General features: G+C 40.3%; 1 long non-coding RNA gene across 2 annotated transcripts in view; it reads left to right on the forward strand.

Annotated features, from left to right (window-relative positions):
* LOC145421503 (uncharacterized) overlaps positions 1 to 17,083 on the forward strand; it is a 121,481-nt gene extending 104,398 nt beyond the window's left edge. For both annotated transcript variants that reach the window (XR_013902881.1, XR_013902882.1), the window contains one exon: positions 16,624 to 17,083. This is a non-coding gene — a long non-coding RNA (uncharacterized LOC145421503). The remainder of the gene's footprint in view (positions 1 to 16,623) is intronic.
* Positions 17,084 to 17,631: the final 548 nt, after the last annotated feature.

Raw genomic sequence — 17,631 nt, forward strand, 5'->3', positions numbered from 1 at the left:
TTTTTATTTTTTTTTTTGGATTACATTTTGTATAAATTCCTTGCCAGTGCTTTAAGTGGATGCCAGTTTGTTTACACTGAAGAAATGGCTTACAGGCCGGAAGCCGTGTGTGTTTACTGGGTTCGGGGGCTGTCTTTTGGAGAAGGTTTCTGTCTGTGAGGTGCATGGGCTTTGGAGAGCGCTTAATGAGTGCTGATCGTGTTAGGCATGGCATCAGGAGAAAAATACACTTCCGTTGCTATATTCTCACACACAGACCCAAACCGATACAAAAATATTCAAGCAGGATACACTGCGCATATATGCAAAGATTGACAGTGCACATGCTCATGTAGCTGTAGTAGCTGCTCTACAAAGTAAAGCAAAACTCTTCATCCTTGTGTCCTCAAAATAATGATTTTTTTAGCCTCTTTTCATGAGTGTGTATCTTAAAGGAGAATACTGAAGCTTTCATATTCCTACAAATTCCTCATATCACCTTTTCCCCTTTCTCCTCATATCTCTTACCAACCTTCTTCAAACAGACTGTCGATCTCTATCTGTGTTCATTTTGCTTCATCTCCCTCCTCATGCTCATCTTTCTTGTGCTTCTGCTTTTTTTCTTCTTCTTCCAACCTCTTTCCCTTCTTGCTGTCTCTGTCTCCTTCTCTCATTATCTGACTACTTTCCTTATCTCTATGCATCTTCAATTGTTTCATCAATTTCACAAATATGAGATGGGAGGGAGGGAAAGGCTCGAGCTGTTACAGAAGGTCCAGAATGACTCTGTTTCCTTAAACAGCGTTGCCGAAAGTAATTAAAATGTTGCTGGAACAAGAGAAGTCCTTGAACCTCCGCCCTTCTCAATCTTTTGCTCTCCCTGTTGCCATGGTGCTTCAGGCAGCAGCGTGCAGTAAGGCTTCCATTACACAGTGAGATATGTCGCTTATGCGCTTCCTTGGTTTTGTCTCTCATTCCTCTCTGTACTGGTCTTAAAAAAAGTGTGCTGTAATTTTCTCTCAGTAGCTCCCACCTCCTTGACCTCAGTGACAGCAGAACTGTTGCTTATTTAAGACCTCATTCTGAGCACCAACATTGTCTTAACCTTATCATGGCTAAAAGGTTAGCACACTCTCTGTCTCTCTCTTTCTGTCTCGCTGTCTCTCTTCGGGGTGAAATAACAAATGCATACGTGAAAGTGGTCTGAATGGGGGTTTTACGTTAATATTAAAACGCCCTATATAACCACACTGCCCTATTCTCACCTGTTGAATAGTGACTACATATTCTGTTCTCTTTAGGTTGCCATGTCTGTGTTTTTTGTAATCATTCTTATTTAATTACCAGCTTCTGGTCAGTGAGCCTCCTCTTTGGCTCTTTCTCTGATGTTTTACTCTCACCTTTTAGGGCCGGATAACATTTTTGAGCTAGTCTGGCTTTAAGTTTCATCTTCACAGTGCTCCAGATAAGTTTATCTACTTCATCTTATTTATTGGATTTCTTTAATGCTGATACAACTTTTCAGCTATAGTGATAAATATTGCAGCAGTCCTTGTTCAGGAGCAAAAAAGAGCAGAACTTCATCTCTTAGAAAGGAGAATCCAGGAGAAGCACTGAACAGCAGTTATATACACAATAAATAGTTACAACTTCTTCTTCTTAACTTTGTGGGTAAAGAATTTAGTTTTTTGCCTCTACTTTGATTTAATCATATATTTTGTATGGAGGGTTTGTATTCATTAATTTTATAAAAGCTGTCTTTAGTCATTAAAAGAAATGTGCATGTTGTAAGTTTTCGTTTGTATGGTCTGTAAAGACCAACAAATATTTGTCTCAGTGACCTTGACCTCCAGGTTAAGGTTAGAGGTCAGGTTTTCTGAAAATCTTGTAAACACAATAACTTGAGAATGAGGCAATGCAGGATTCATAACATAAGTCCAACTACTAAAAATCTCAGACAAGTTCAAACCCCATTGATCTTGACGTCGAGGTCAAAAGTCAACTTTTCTGAAACTCATATATTATTTACAAATTTATTCCATTGGTGCATCTATTTGGAAGCTATGAGGTAGCACAGCTTCCAAATAGATAATCATTTGAACTAAACTAAACTAATTTAGTTGATTTCTGATTTATATGTATTGATTGAGTATTTTTTTTATATATGTCTACACACATTTCCAAATTGCATTCTGCAGGTGTCTCTAAATGTTATGTCTGCACAAATTTCCAAAGTGCATTCTACAGGTGTCTCTAAGTGATGGCATTTGATTTAAGTGAGGCATATTTTCCCTTTTATGTGATACAGAAGTCTAACTACTGCAGCTGTGTGGCACATTGGTGACATTTCTCAGGTTGCTTTCCATACGAAAGATCATTTGGCTTGCAACAGAACTGGCTTTTTTTAGGTTTATTAACATTATTGTATCATTATTCATGAACTGCTCAACTAACCCCAGACACATTACATCTGAGAAGTATATGACATTTTAACACTCATATGTGATACATCATCCAGACGACAGCTTCAAAGTGAATGCAGTTCCACCTCATTAAAACATTTCCTCACAGCTAAGAGTATAAGAGTAATGGATTTATAAGAGTAAAAGAGTAACTTTATGAGAGTAAAACGTTTATGTATTAAGAGCATGTCAACATTAATCACCATTAAATCTACCTAAGTTTAACAAATATATGGTGTGTGTGATTTTTTTTCTTTTTTTTTTTTTTACATTCTTTTTTTAAACCAATATTTAATGCCGGTCAATAGGAGAGTGAACTCTCTCTGTGCTCAGAAAATCGTGCTACCTTTTATTGACATGCATTGATCCAGGTCATCTCGTGCTTATTTAAAGCTATTTGGTTTTGTGGTTTTGCACTTTTTTACTACAGTAGTAAAATTAGCCCCAAGCTTCGTATTTTTATTTAAAGGTTTAAGAACAGAGCCCCAGTAAGCTGCCAGAATTGCTTCAGATCTCTTTGGTACAGATTCTGCAAGTCTAACAAATTATTCCTGGGGATTTGATGGTGATGCTGTCTAGCATCTTAGTTCAAAATCTTCTAAAGGTGTTAAACTGGATTGAGATCTGGCAAGAGAAAATGCAAGAACATATGTTATTTTTATTCTCATCAGACGATTTATGGAAGCCTTAGAGCAGAAGCATTCCAACTCGTCTTGTTTTCTTCCACTTATTAAGTTAACTTTTTAAATATAATTTTCACTTGTCTCTTCAGTATACCTAACAACAGGGCGATCCCATTTAGATGGGAAAAACTGTAGTTATGATTTAATTTCCTGCTACACGGAAGAATACAATGCAGATAATGTGCTACAGTTGTAGGTACATTTTAGCACTTCATCCCCATTTTCTCACATCATTGTCTTCTGTTCTGCTCCCTGTTAAATCACTGAGCACTGCTATACCTGCATGGACTGATGACTTTGCAAAGGTAGCACCACTAATGAGCTGACATCAGCAATCTATCAGCACATAGCCACATAAGGGATTTAGCCCTAATACCCATAAGATAAAATGCACAGCCATTTAACCTGTGACCTAGTTTGACCTAAGAACAACTCTTCAAACACCCGCAAAGCACATGACTCATTCTGCCCTGCGGAGCAGCATCTGATTAACACCAATACAGCACCTGTGACGTGTGTGAATACTGGCAATGAGTAAAGCCCGTAACTCTCATTGCCCTGGGCATGCTTTCTACTTTCTAGAGTTAGATTTATAAGCGCTCGCCAAGTCAGGTTCTGTGGTATTTAATAGCAGAGTTTGGCCCTATAATCATGGACTGGGTGCAGCTGAGCAGTCTGCCAAAGGCCCACGTACAACGCCCGGAGCTTGCAATCTACACATGGAGCACCACTTGGCAATATTCAGTTGAAAGGAGTAAACATTTTCTCCTGCTAGTCCCCTTTAACTATCTGAAGGAGATCCAGTACTTGAGGACAGATTGTAAACTTGCAAACTGAAATCGTTTTGAGTAGGATGCTTGTATCTCTGCAGTGGTCGGCAAGTATTTGGTTAATCTTTCACTTGCATATCGATTTGGTAGTGCCACTTTAATCAGTCCATTAAGAGGTATTGTGTCTATCATTTTAACGTCAATAACATCAATACCACATTAATTAGGAGAAATTGCTGCCGTCACTGTGAACATATCTCAGTAGAAATATCAGTAAAGACAAACTGGTAAACTTTGCAGTGCACTGTACTTACAATCTGACAAGACAATGGTGGAATTGCAGTCTGTTTGTAAGAGCACTTCTTAGCTTCTACCTTCCAAACAACTGCACACACACAATATACCAGAAGCTACATAGCCTTTGCTGCACATTTGCGACCTTTAGACAGCAAAGTAAACGGGCGCCCATCTCATCACAAGTTTCTTTATACTTTCTTGCTGCTGCTGTCAGATGTTTCGCGAGTATGTGTCAGCCATTTTGACCACAGGGTCAGAGGTTGATGCTGGTACAAAGACATAGCTGTCTCGTTTTGGACTGCATGGCCCGATCTGTCTCCTCATGTTTTATTCACCATGCCGGTGCTTCACCTCTTACTTTCTTCTATTCAAATGGCAGTCAGCCCAGCCACGTTATCTGCAGTCCAATATAGCTGTATGTCTGGTTTCAACACATGTAATCTATTCTTGTCAGAGAAGAATACTTAAAATTTGCACAGTTAAAAGGGCAAAGTGTCTGAAGGATGATTTGCTAAAGGTGGTTAAAATGTACATTAATGCAGGCATCATATTGGATTCTATAGATATTGTCTCCAATATCTGCTAAACTCAGTAGAATATTCTCTTCGGGTTCATTGAATTCTCACCAAGGGGAAGAAAGCAAGGTATGCTAAGCTAGGAGAAGAATGCGAGGTGGTGAGCGAGGTGCAAATCCATTAAGGTGGTATGCAGACATATTGTAAGCTGGTCCTTCTGCAGAGCGTTCTAAATGTGGCCCCATGAAAAATAAAGTTTTCACTCTTGACTTCCACACTGGTCTCATTTGTCCAAAGTTCATCATTCTAGAATTCCTGTGTTTGCAAACATAAGCCGTGCTGCTTTAGAAAGAAGAGGCTTTTTTTTCTGGCAACTCTTCCAAACACGGCATTCTTGATCAAGGTTTTTCTAATTGTCTTCACAAACTTTAACATGTTAGCATTCTAAATAAGACCTGTAGAGTCTGAAATGTAGTTCTTTAACACAATGCTCTGGTGGGGAAAGTGTTCATTCTTATAGAAGAAGAATGTTGGAAAATATGCTTCATATTTTACAGGACTGCAAAGACTCCTGTGAAAACCTTCTTTTTCACGACTGTATGTCAAAACCATGAACAGATTCAGGGGAACAGTGCCTCAAGGGCCAAGACCCATTACACTCAAATGCAGATTTGGTCCTCCCTAATGTTGACTGTGTTTATAGCCTTGTCTTTTGCAATAAAATTTCAGACCAGTCGTCAAAATCCCTGAGAGAATAGTTTTTTTATGACCGGATGGAGTTTGCATCCTGACAGAAAGATTTTATGTGCTGCCCAGATACGAGTCCTAGTGCACAATGATTCGCCTTCTTGTCCCCCTGGCTTTCCACCAGCCAAACCAATACAGTCATAAACCGCAGCCTCCCAATTTACTTTCCCTTTATGAACCATTACCATGTCACCATATCAGTAAAGAAAAAGTTTTAGTGGCTTCAGTTGTTTTATTTCGTGTGTGCTCTCCAAGTATCCGGCACAAATCAAATATCTGCCTTCCTGCATGCCTGCCCACTAACGCAGCCTCCGATCTCCTCATTCTACCCTTTTCTTCCATGTATGAAGGGAAGCTTCTGTGCACTCATATTTTACTGAAAACACAATGATTTCTTAAGGAAAGCAAATGTACTGTACAATTGTATTGCATGACAGTCACAAAGAGGCCCCAAGACACAATGTAAGAAAACGAAAGTGTGGGGTGTGTTTGCCTCAATATGTGTGGTCTGCTTTTTTTGTAGCTTACGTACTGAAGAGGGTTTTTTTCTTTCTTTCTTTTGGGCATTGCCTTTCAATCATGTCTCCTTTCTTTTGTGTGAGGTTTTTAAGAAATGTTTTTTGCTGCACAGTGCGACTGTGGTGGTGGTTGGGGGGGGGGCATTATTATATAATCTCAACGGCTTAACGTCACTGACTAGAACCATTCTGTGTGAAGATGACTAGAACCATTCTGTGTGAAGATGTAGCAGAGGTTATTATTAAAATACAGTGCAAACACCTCTCACCTCTTGTTTCTAATCTGCAATATTTAACTTGCATGGCTGTTAATTTCTACCAAAGAACATCCAGCACCTGGCTTTAATTTTATTCCCGTATAATATTTCTCTGTATTTCCAAGCTTTTGCCTTTCTTCGTTTTTTTAGCCCATCTTTTCTTTTGAGCATAGCCACCTCTGCCATGGTCCAGGTCCACACCTGCAATGACTCGTACATCGATTTAATTATAATAAACAGGTAGGGGAGCTTGCCACTGACAAATCTTAGTCAGCTTGATTAATGATGTTTGTGTAGCAAGACTCTCAAATTAGCCAGAGATATAGAAGAGTGGTTCCCTCTCTTTCTCTGTGTATGTGTGCGTACATACGTGTCTGGTTTACTACGAGGAGTGCGTTTCAAAAATCTGTGCCCTCTGGTTGAGTATAAGGGCAGGTTCCCTCCCTAGTCACTATACAATTTGTGTGCATCAGTGATCTCTGAAAAACAACTCATGAATCATCATTAGTTATTATAATTATGTGCATTCTCCACCAAAAACATTTGTAGCTTTCCATTTTTTTTGTTGTTGCATAAATTCCAGCAGCTGTGTTGATTTAATCCTTTTTACTTTGCTCTCACGTAGCAGTCTCACCTCTGATACTACTGCAGTCTTGGAACATTAATGTTTTAGGAAATATGTATCCAAGTCAAAATCTATTCACTTTATTACTCATCTGCCTCTTTTAATGCAGCACATAAATGTTTTTATTTCAGTAATTCGTGTATAGATTCAATACTGAGCAATAATCACTTTCATTTTTTGGATAATGAATTATAAGGTGTCATACTTCAAGCAAGTCAAGCATTTATAGCAGGAACATCAATGAGTACTCAGTTACACTCCTTCATTGCAAATGGCTCCACATGTGCTCATGCCCAGCAGTCTGCATACATCTGTGCTGTTTCTGTGCACTTTTAGTAACACTCGAATTATCCTCCCAGGGCGGTTAATGGAGGAAGAATGTCAAAAAGAGGACAACGCATCTCCCCCCCCCCCCACCCCACCCCACCCCTCTCGTGTCCCACACACAAGATAAGGAGATGCTGTATGCCAGGCTAATGTAAGCCCTCAAGACATACTCACCATTTCCCCCTAATGTTCCACCTATTAGTTATTAATGGAGTAGCTACAGACACTGAAAGTGACCTAGTGAACCTTGGGACTTGCTGCTGTGCCTGCCATGTTTTCACTTTTGTAAAGTAGGAACAGCAGATATTATCCCCGATCCTGACTTCCTAACTTTAAAAGACATTGTTGGTAATAGGTTTGCATCTGTCTTTCTTTGACATAGCACACGATGCATACTTTATTCTGTACACCATCTCTCGCTTAAAAAATCGGTCTTACTGAGTAGAAAAGATTACAGCTATGTGGTGTAGCTATGCGGAATAGTCCTTTTTGTTTCCTCACCCCGGGAGCACTTCATCTGCATATAGTATTATGAGGGAAGGTCAGGCTCAGGCCACAACGGACCTCTATATCTCTTTGCCATCCTCTGCCCCGCCTCTCACCCAGTGCGTCCTCTCCTAGCCTGCTTTTTCTTATCTGCAGCCCTCACACCTGTGGATGGCTAGCCACTCTCTCCAACTCTCGCCAGAGGCACCAGACAGGATGGTTGCAGATAACCTTTAAATCCAAGAAAAAAGGATGGTTGGGACAGAGGAGGAGGTAGAAAGCTCTCCACCCTTTGCCAGAGATTGTGGGTCCTGCTGACAAGAAGCTAGGCAGAGGATATGGTCAGGCTTAGCTTCATCCCTGAAACCTGGGCCATGGGCCAACGCTGTAGCTTGACCTACCAGTTTAAAGATGGGCAGAAAATATAGTGGTGACTTTTAGAGTGCAGTTTCAGAGAACCTCAGTTAACATATTAAGGTTGTGTTTTGACGACGGGGCAGTGTATGAATTTCTTTTTTTTTTTTTTTTTTTTTTTTGCCTGATGAATGAATGAATTTCTTCTAGACGTTGTCTGGGGTAGGGCCCCCTGTAGTTCACTATCCAGTACATAAGAATCTGTTTCAGTTGACAGCAACCACTTAGTCTACATCTGGTCATGCAGGTGGAGGAAACAAATGAGAGCCAAAGAGCAAAAAGCAAGGAAAGAAGGATTCAAGGAATGCAAAGAGCAGATTCTGTGCCCCCTATGGGTTGAAATTTCTTAGCGCTTGCTGTAGGAGGTGCCAGCAGAACATAATACATTTTGGTAGAAGGGGGGTTGCTATGATGACAGCCCCAGGGTGAAAAGTCCAATAGAAACAACAGCCTAGTGTGTTTACTTCCTCCACCTCTCAATTTGGTGTCATTACTCATCCTTCACAGCATGTGCCTGCCAGCCTCACCACCTCCAAACTTGCACAAAAAAATGCAGATGCTCTAGAAATTTCAAATAGTAATTTATCTGGCCCACCAAAAACATCTCTATACGCTGCAGCTGTTATTTAACTTGAATGAGACAAATTGATTAGGAGGTTTGAAGGGTACGGTCACGTGTTACTGCAGATATGGTAGATGCAAACATTGTATCTCTGTCTATGTTAGCTGCTGAATTAAGCACGGACTCTGAGCATCAAAGGAAAAGCCAACAGTGTACTACAGGTTTCAATATACAGAAATATTCACTGTGGCTTCATGCCAAAACCTTTCACCTTGTATTGATTAATGACAAATAAATCAAGTCAGTGACAACTTGCTTGCCAAGTGCTTTTTAATAATCCGTTTTATTAAAACCTCAGCATAGATTAGCTTCTCAAAAATAATTAATGCGTGTGTGTGCATATTAACCATCACTCATTTCCCTGTCTTTCCACATTTATCATATGCATGTGGGAACCCATTGGCTATTGGCTGAAGACAGGCTCTGAGGGGAATGGCCAGGGCTTATGGGTTTCTGATGTAGCGAGTGGAAAGCCGAATAATGGATAACTGATAAGCGAAATGTGGGTCAAGACTTCCTGTAACCTGTGCTGGTAATCTTTGGCACTTTGATTAAAATCGTTAATAAAAAAGCAACATTATCATCAGCACAGGTTAGCAAATGTTTGGTCAGTGTCTTGCTCTTTTATTTTTCCACACAGCCTTAATTTTTCCCACATATTGAATTTATTTTGATATATTTAACAGCCACCTACTAGCTACTCTTGTGTTTCTCTCCTGCAGAGAGGGCCAGGTCACAGCTTTTACAGTTTTCAGTATAATTTAGCTGCCTCTAAAGCTCAGACGACATTGTCCCTGGACTATGGCTGTTAATAGTAGTCCTGCTCTGGAGATCGAGGTTATTGTAAGCAGGTTGAGAGCGGGTTCATGTTCACTGCACCAAGAGCAGAACCAAGAATAATATTGGCAGCTGCGCTTCAAGACCTTGGAGTTGTAATCCATCCACAGACCAACATACTCAGTGTGGAAATGGCTAATAATATGAATTATTTTTGCAGTAATGGATAGAATAGAGACAATTAACAGTTCTAAAACCGCAGCTTCATATATCAGCTGTCGTGTCTCAGAAAGATGATGGTGACGAAAGGAAAAGATTAATTTAATATAATGTAGCATTTTGACAGAGACTGTCTCTCTTGGACTAAGCGCAGTGTTATGACCCAGTGATGTGTTTGGTGGTATTTTCCCTTTTCTTTCTTTTTCCCTCTCCTAGAAGGTGGACACCTAGGCGTGGCTGCTAAGTATCCGGGTGGAGTCTTTACCTATCCTCGGATTGGATAATTGATGGACCACCTCCAGTACTTAACGTCCGGATGACAGACACCTGGCAGTGTTTTTTTTGGGAACCCCGTTGACTCGATCACGGAGTTGTGTGTGTGATTATTGTAGTGCAGGCTGGAGTATTCACGTGTACCTCTAGCCTTGCCATGTAAATAATTGTAAATAAGTTAACCAGTGGCGGTCACTTTTTTGTTCCTTTATTGTATAACTTTCACTGTCGCAGCCTAGTAGGCGTGAGAAGCCGTTTTCTTTTGTTGAACAAGTTTTCTCCTGTTTTTCGTTAGATAGATAGGTAAGTGACTTGTCTTTTGTTTTGGCTTCTTTTTATTTTGGTGTAGGGAAGACTAGGGATTGTTTTATAGGGAGTTTTGTTTATTGTTTTGGCATTGCTCACTGCTGATGTAAATAAATGGCTGCTTAAATACTTAAAAAAGGTGTCGTTGTTGGGGTTTGTGCGTGGGTGGGAAGTGAGTGGGGCAAACTATTTGTTACGTTTATTTACTTGCCGGGACCAGAACGTAACAGCAGTTTTGCATCAGAAAAAGCAAAAACTCTTCTAACTGTTAATGTTCTTGTTCAAGTTAAATTTGGAGTGTGTTGACATTATTGTAGTCACGCTGGGCCTGGTCCTTGGTAGAGCCTTGGCTGCTGTTGCAGCCAGAGACATTTAATTAGCATTCTTGCTCAGCTAATGTAGTGAAGCTCCTGAAAATGTGTGTTTGATACTTAGAGTTTCAATGAATGAGGTCTGTGTTTAACAACTGATGCTCTCAGGTAGTGCTGTTTAATAGAAAACCAAGCAAAACAAGTATTCTGATATTATACACAGTTTCTTATATCTCCAAGTGCCCTTATGTGGGTGAGAGCATGCAACCATGATTCATCAGTTGGGGGGGAAAAAAGGAGAGGGCCATAAATTTGAGTGTAAGGGCATTTTAGTGGCTTTAGTCATCATTTGAATATGTCGCAACATAATGGAAAAACATACTGCAAAAGAAATCATTTAAAGAGCGAGCAGAGATGACGGCATAATCTTTGTTATAAAGTTTTAAGAAGTAGAAAGATTCAGTGAACAAATTAGACATAACATAAGAGATCCCAACTAGGACGGGACACATACATGATAGACTACATGTTCACAGATAAAACAAAGTCCCCACACTCTGGTGCCAAATATATTCTGTATTATGTACCTGAACCTAGAAGTTATTCAAGCATGATGTGCGTCAGTTTATTTGGTTCTTTTTTGTGCTCAACTAAAGAAAGGGTACAACATGCAACCTCAGTTTTACCCACATACGATTCACCCACTTATGAGGTTTATAGGCTTTCTAGGGCAATGCTTACACTTGCTTTCCTTGCTGACTTGACTCTAACATTGGATTTAAAAATGCTGTGTTCATTCTCAGGAGCTCTGTGATAGAGGAAGAGCTAAATCCATCTTTGTTCCTCTGCACCTGACAAAGAGCCAGTGTGGGATTAAAATGTTGTACTTTAAATCAAAGACTCATCAAACTGAAGCCTGTGGCGGAAACATTGATATCTTCAAATATCATAGAGCACGGGGAATCCCCTCAATGGCCTTAAATAGCTCATGGGTGAAAGTCCTGAGAGACAGTTGTGGGTTTTATAGAAGCAAAGATAGACTGTTGGTCTAGATGGTGTTCTGCCTGCTGATAGGCTGCCATTTCCAAGCTAAGAGCCAAACCTTCTAAGTGAAATCTTTTATGTGTGACTAGTATTCAAACGGTTTTTGTAAGTTTAGCCTATGGAAAATTCTGCTTGTTTGACAAAATGCTGCCTTGAGGGGACTGTTGTTGTGATTTGGTGCTATAAAAAATAACTTTGATTTGAATTGAATTGAATATCACTGGCCTGCTGTCAACTAACATCCTAATTTGGGCCTTGATGGAGAACCATTAGTATAGGTATCAGCCTGGGACACAGGCTGTGATAATGATTTAGACAAATTTCATCCTCAGAACTGGGTTGATATTAAACAGGTTTGCCTAGAAGAGCTAATTATAAAAAATATTACTGATATGGCCATTCACCGGATTATTTCGTTCATATCCAGCCTTGTTTGTCCTTTACTGTTTTATACCTCAGAGCTACTCAGTTTCCTGACAATGCCAACACAACGAGGAAGAAAAGTTTGGGCCAAAACAATCTGAATCCTCATAGGATTAATTTTCAGCAAACCATGTCTCTAGCTTGGCAAATGGTCACATAATCCTCTGAGTTTCTAATAAACAACAAACATAATTGACTTTGCTGTCTTGGCACCAAAAGAACATATTGGATCATGCTTTGCATTTACTGGCTACGTTTGAAAGAGGACAGGGAGAGAAAGGAAAACGGTCAACGACAACCACAGATAAAACTATAAACAGACGGTAGTTGTCAAACCGTAGTGGCCACTGTTAATGGACACTCTTGTGCACCATTGGGGCTGTTGGTTAATATTAATGAAAAGCACATGCTATATAAAAAGGCCATATTTATTCTCATATTTGCTCACTGAACCAGGGAACTGCAGACGAGTTTCCATCAATATCACTTTGCCCCACCCGCAGGGCTCGGCTCTTTTCTTATTGGATGTTAACGATGTCGACACCTGCGCCTGTGGCGGCAGACCCCCACTTTGGATGGCGTCCATCGCTCATGATGGTGCTGGCCCACAGGCCGGGACGCAACTGGCAGTCCAAACCAGCCGGCATCTGTTGGGGGTCAGCTGGGCCATGGCTCTGAAGAGCCTGGCTGCCTGCAGCGATTTATTACTGGCCACAAGTCGTTTCTTTCCCTCCACCCCTCCTCCCCCAACCAAGAACTCCATTCTACAGGCTGAGTGCAGGCTTAATCAGAGCTGACATGCTGAATGTCCTTGGGTGGGCTGATGTAGCTATTGCAGGTGTGTGTGTCTTCTTGTTGTGGCAGTCTGGAGGCAGTGGGTGACGCGTTGTGTATTATAAGCAGCATGGTGATGGGATACAGAAACACATTTATGCAATCTTCACCAAGTTTCTTGACTGAGACAGAAATACAGCAAGTTGAGCAATGACAAGAAGATGATAAAGTAATGCAAACGAGGTTGCTTTCTCCATCCGTGTTTATATGTGCAGCCCATGTTTGCTCCCATACATATAAATGTGTTTACATCTGCAAGCTAAATTAACATAAATGTCTGAACTTCATTGATAGCTGGTGCACTGGCTTCGCTGGAGTATTTTGTGCTTGTGTGTGCCATTGTTACGCTTGCTGTCTTTCTCTTCTTGGTGTGAGAGAATTGTAGCAAAGAGAATACTTCTGGGACATCTTCTAACATCTGCCTGTATTTCCCTGACCTTCCCTTCAGTGCTCTAGGACTTTCTCTCTTCCTCTCTCTCTCTTTCACTCCATTTTTTCTCCCATAATAGATACAATGTTGTTCCATCAGTTAATTAATTTAAAAAAAATCATTTTCCATCCAATTTATCTGTATTTTCCATCCAGTTTAACTCTGAGATCATTTGTTTTCTCAAACAAGAAGAAAAATCGAAATGTAGTCAGAAAGCTGTTATTCTCTCATTTCTGCATCATTTTTTATTTATTTTTTTATTGGCAGTTTTTTTGGTCTTCAGCATCTCTTCCAAAACTGTTTCCAAAAAAGTGATCACTGTTATGAGCCATTCATAGTTTATATGCACTAAGAAACAGACACATCTGGCATTAAGTCAAGTCATGCGCAGTATCATCAGGCTCTAATAAGGTTCTGCCCCGGTCACGTCTGTGTTGGTAATATTTATGGACAAAAAATCTAAATCAAGCCAAGGCCTGGGTAGTGTCCAGTTGGATGACGCAAAAGGTGCCATTTCCATGTTACTTGCTGATGATGTTGTCCTTCTGGCTTTGTTAGATCATTACCTCCGTTTTGCCCACGGGTGGTTTACAAGATCATGGTTTCTTTATTCAAAAAGGTGGAACACTCTCAGAGGGAAGCATCTTCCCCAGAGAGAGAAAGTATCATCTCTTTTGAATTATCTAGTTGTAGGGTATTGCTATCTGGGACGTGTTCCTTGATTCTTCTGTTCAATCAAACTGTCCAGTGTTTCTACTGAGGTCCTTGGGGATTATTACTCGTGTTGGGCAGGAGATGATTCGAGTTTGCGCAGAGACGTATGTTTAACACTGTGAATCAAAATGTATTTTGTCTCTCTATTAGAAGAATTGTTACAACCAGAATGCGTTCATTTTCACACAACAGCCAGAAAACAAGTTTTTGAACAACTAATGTTCCACCATGTTTCCATGACAGTAACTTGAAAGAGTTGAGTGGGGGATTGTTTTTATACATCGATTTCCATATTTATTTATTCGTTCATTTATAAATGTATATTGATTTCCGACAATGTTGCAAAGTGAGAGTAAATCCAGTGCAGTTTTGGGTAAATGTGTCCTTGCTTTTGCTTTGAATTGCCAAATCTCATATGCAGCTGTTTCTAAATGACACGGGATTAGCTGCTCTAACGTGGCTCCCTCACTTTTGTAGAAAGACCAGCTTTGATTTGAAGGTAACTCCTTGGGAGCATTATTCACTAGCTCTGCTTCTAGGGAGGGATCGAAGGAGGACAGAAAATAAGTAACCGAGCAATGGTGACAGGGGGTCGTGCTTTGAGATTTTTGCCACATCATTCCACTGGTTGTTAGTTCCATGTTCCCACTGTAATAAGGCAGCAAAAACCTCTGCTGCCATTCCGACTATAATTAACATGTATGAGCATGCGAGTGCTGGATGTGATGGGTGTCAAACTGAGAGACGCTAATTGGCTCTCTGGCGTAATAGAAAAGCATCCTGCAAGCAAATGGAGAAACACACCGAGTGTCACTAACAATAATGCACATTTGCAGGCCTATGGGTGACCCCCTCAGTTTGTCCTGGAGAGTTATAGATGAATGCTCATAGTTACACTGTATGTGTGTTTTATCTATACCCCAGCTGGTTTATTTGGGGTTGTCTTGGTGTTTATACATTTATATGCAACAATTTAGGGAGACTCCTTCATCTGAGTTCACTCTTTGTATGGCATCAGGCAACCCTTCAATAATTAGAGTGTATTAATACTACAGATAAAGAACTTAAGCTGATGGGTGTATGTGCAAGTAAAGCAATGTGGGTTTACACATGACTTGAACTACACCCATGAGATAAATGGGTATTACCAGGACTAAGATCTTAAGATGCCTGCAGTAACAAATCAAGGCAATTCTTATTTAGCTTATTTTGGGAGCTTACTGAATCAGGGGAAAAGCGGAAACGGCTTCAACTGTGATGAAAAGCTTTTGTGTGACATGAAACCAGCTGCCTCAGGTTAATATGACATTCCTTTAAGTCCATGAAGATAATGTGGATGTTTGAACTTAATTCTCTGTCATATAGTCGGCTGATTAAAAAAAAAAACAACATATTTGAGACTTTTTTTTTTGCTAAAATATTTTCAAATGGTGTTTCCAGTTTGAGTTGCAGAGCAGGGCATTTTCATGAAAAGTTAGGCGAGTAAACAGGCCTGACTCTCTCAATTTGCCTTCCGTTTTTTTTAATTTTTTAATTTTGTTCATTTTTATTCTAAGCATTGTCGGGTTCTCATATTTTTTGCTCATTCTCGAGAAATTTTATGGTCAGTGCGGTTATGTGGTAAATAGATTATGCTCGCAATTTATGCGAGTGGATGCTCGTGCACATCCATGTTTGAAGCAAAACCCGAGCTGCAGTGAATACAGTGTCTGTGTACAGCGAGCGTGTGCTTTTACATCCATAAAAGAGACAGATGGCGGGGTAAAGTGAGTTGAGGGAATGAAAAGTGGTCTATCAAATGTTCCAGTCATCCATTTCCAATGCTCCATGCTTTGATGCTTCATCCGAAAAAAGACAGGTAGTTTCCACAAAAATCCAACATTTACTTTTATGAAAACCATTACAAGAAGATGCATTTGTGTGACTTAGCAAGACAATAACTTGCCTTCAAAGCTGTGCTGCTTTGTGATATATTGTTTTATTTCCTATTGTGCTTCTCGGCTGCCCAACAACCCTGCACTTATCTGATCTCTACTCTCCTGCACATTTCTCTCACATCTTTCTCTCTTCTTGTTCCCTGCTGAAGCCGGGTGACCTCTTCCCCACTTCTGTGTCTCCGTGGAGTTTTAAACAGATAGCTAAGGAAAAGTTTAACATGCCTTTGAGGGATAATTATCAAACAGTAAAACTCCCGCACAGATCTTGCTGGGTAATTACATTTCCCCCATCTCTGTTTTTTTTTTTTTCCTTCAAATGAAACCATCAGTTTTTAAAACCTTGACAATCGACAATTCCCTGGTGTTGTAGCCGCTCAGGCTTCTGAATGAAAACTCTGAAGAGTAAGAGTTGCCCATTATTCTGTCGCTTCGTGATTTTCCTCAGAGAGCACTTTTTGTTTTTCTGTCTCGTTGTCTCTCACACTTCTTTCTTTCTTGTTCTCACATTCACACAAACAGCAGCCCAGGCCATTTGCATTCTGGGCAATTACATTCAATTTGTAAACCGGCGCTGAACTTTAGTAGAATTAGATTTTGCTAACAGGCGTAATGACATTTAATGGAGCATGATTTATTCATTTCTCTTTCATCAGGTCAAGATATGCCACAACTGGGAATTGAATAATAGCAGATGTTTTTGTTTACGGTATCCTCCCTGCTGTCAAACGCTCGTTCTGCTGTCCGTGGACCAGAAGTCTTGTAGCCACGACTTCACCCCGGCTCTGCCCTTTTAACCTCCTGTTGTTTATTGATGTTACAATACTGTGTGATGATTAATTCTCTGCACAATGAATTTCATTGGTAGGCATCTAATATGGCACTGAAGGCTTGCGGGAAACACTCGATATTTGCTGTGGCTCATGTCAGAACATTAAAATAGTATTCTGCAGACTACGACTTCCTTTTGTTCATTGCCGTGTGTTTTATAAGCGACTCTGAGGCCTCACTGTTTTTTATTTTTGAAATCACTTTGGCCCGTTGAGCTTCGTCTTTGGAGAAAGAATACTTTTGACTTAATAAAAACTGCGGGGCTGATTCTTTGTGTGTGATGATTCACACTTGTGATCCATCACTGTCTCTGAAGATGTTTTCTCTTTCACATGCTGTCACTTTTTCTTTGTCCTTGTGGAACTGTTGTATTACTTTTGAACAGGCAACTGATAAACTCAGGTACTCAAATTAATCTCTGCCGCTTCCTCCTAAGCACATTTTACCTCAGGGGGAGACAAGCTAACAGGCAAACAATAACAAAGTGGGGGGGGAAAGGGAACCTAAAGTAAAGCAAAAATAATAGCAGACTGACAATAGAGCAGGCTGACAGAGTGAAATGAAACAACACAACAATCAGGATGGGGACTCTGTGCTTGGACAACAAGTGCCAGCCAGCTTGTCTGCATTCAAATTATAGTCTAGCATCTGTCTTGCAGATTTGCCACTGCAAATCAAGTCTATTAAAGACTGGTAGGCCTACCTAAGTTCTCTCCATGTTATGTGAGTTTTTACTGACTTGCACAATGCATGCTCCCTCTTTTATGTTGTATGAAAGCATCTCACCTTCCTCAGTGAAACAGTTGACCTTCTTTAGATATTTTTCTTTCCCA

Source organism: Astatotilapia calliptera, chromosome 17 (assembly GCF_964374335.1).
Source record: "Astatotilapia calliptera chromosome 17, fAstCal68.1, whole genome shotgun sequence".
NCBI classification, from domain to species: Eukaryota; Metazoa; Chordata; class Actinopteri; order Cichliformes; family Cichlidae; genus Astatotilapia; species Astatotilapia calliptera.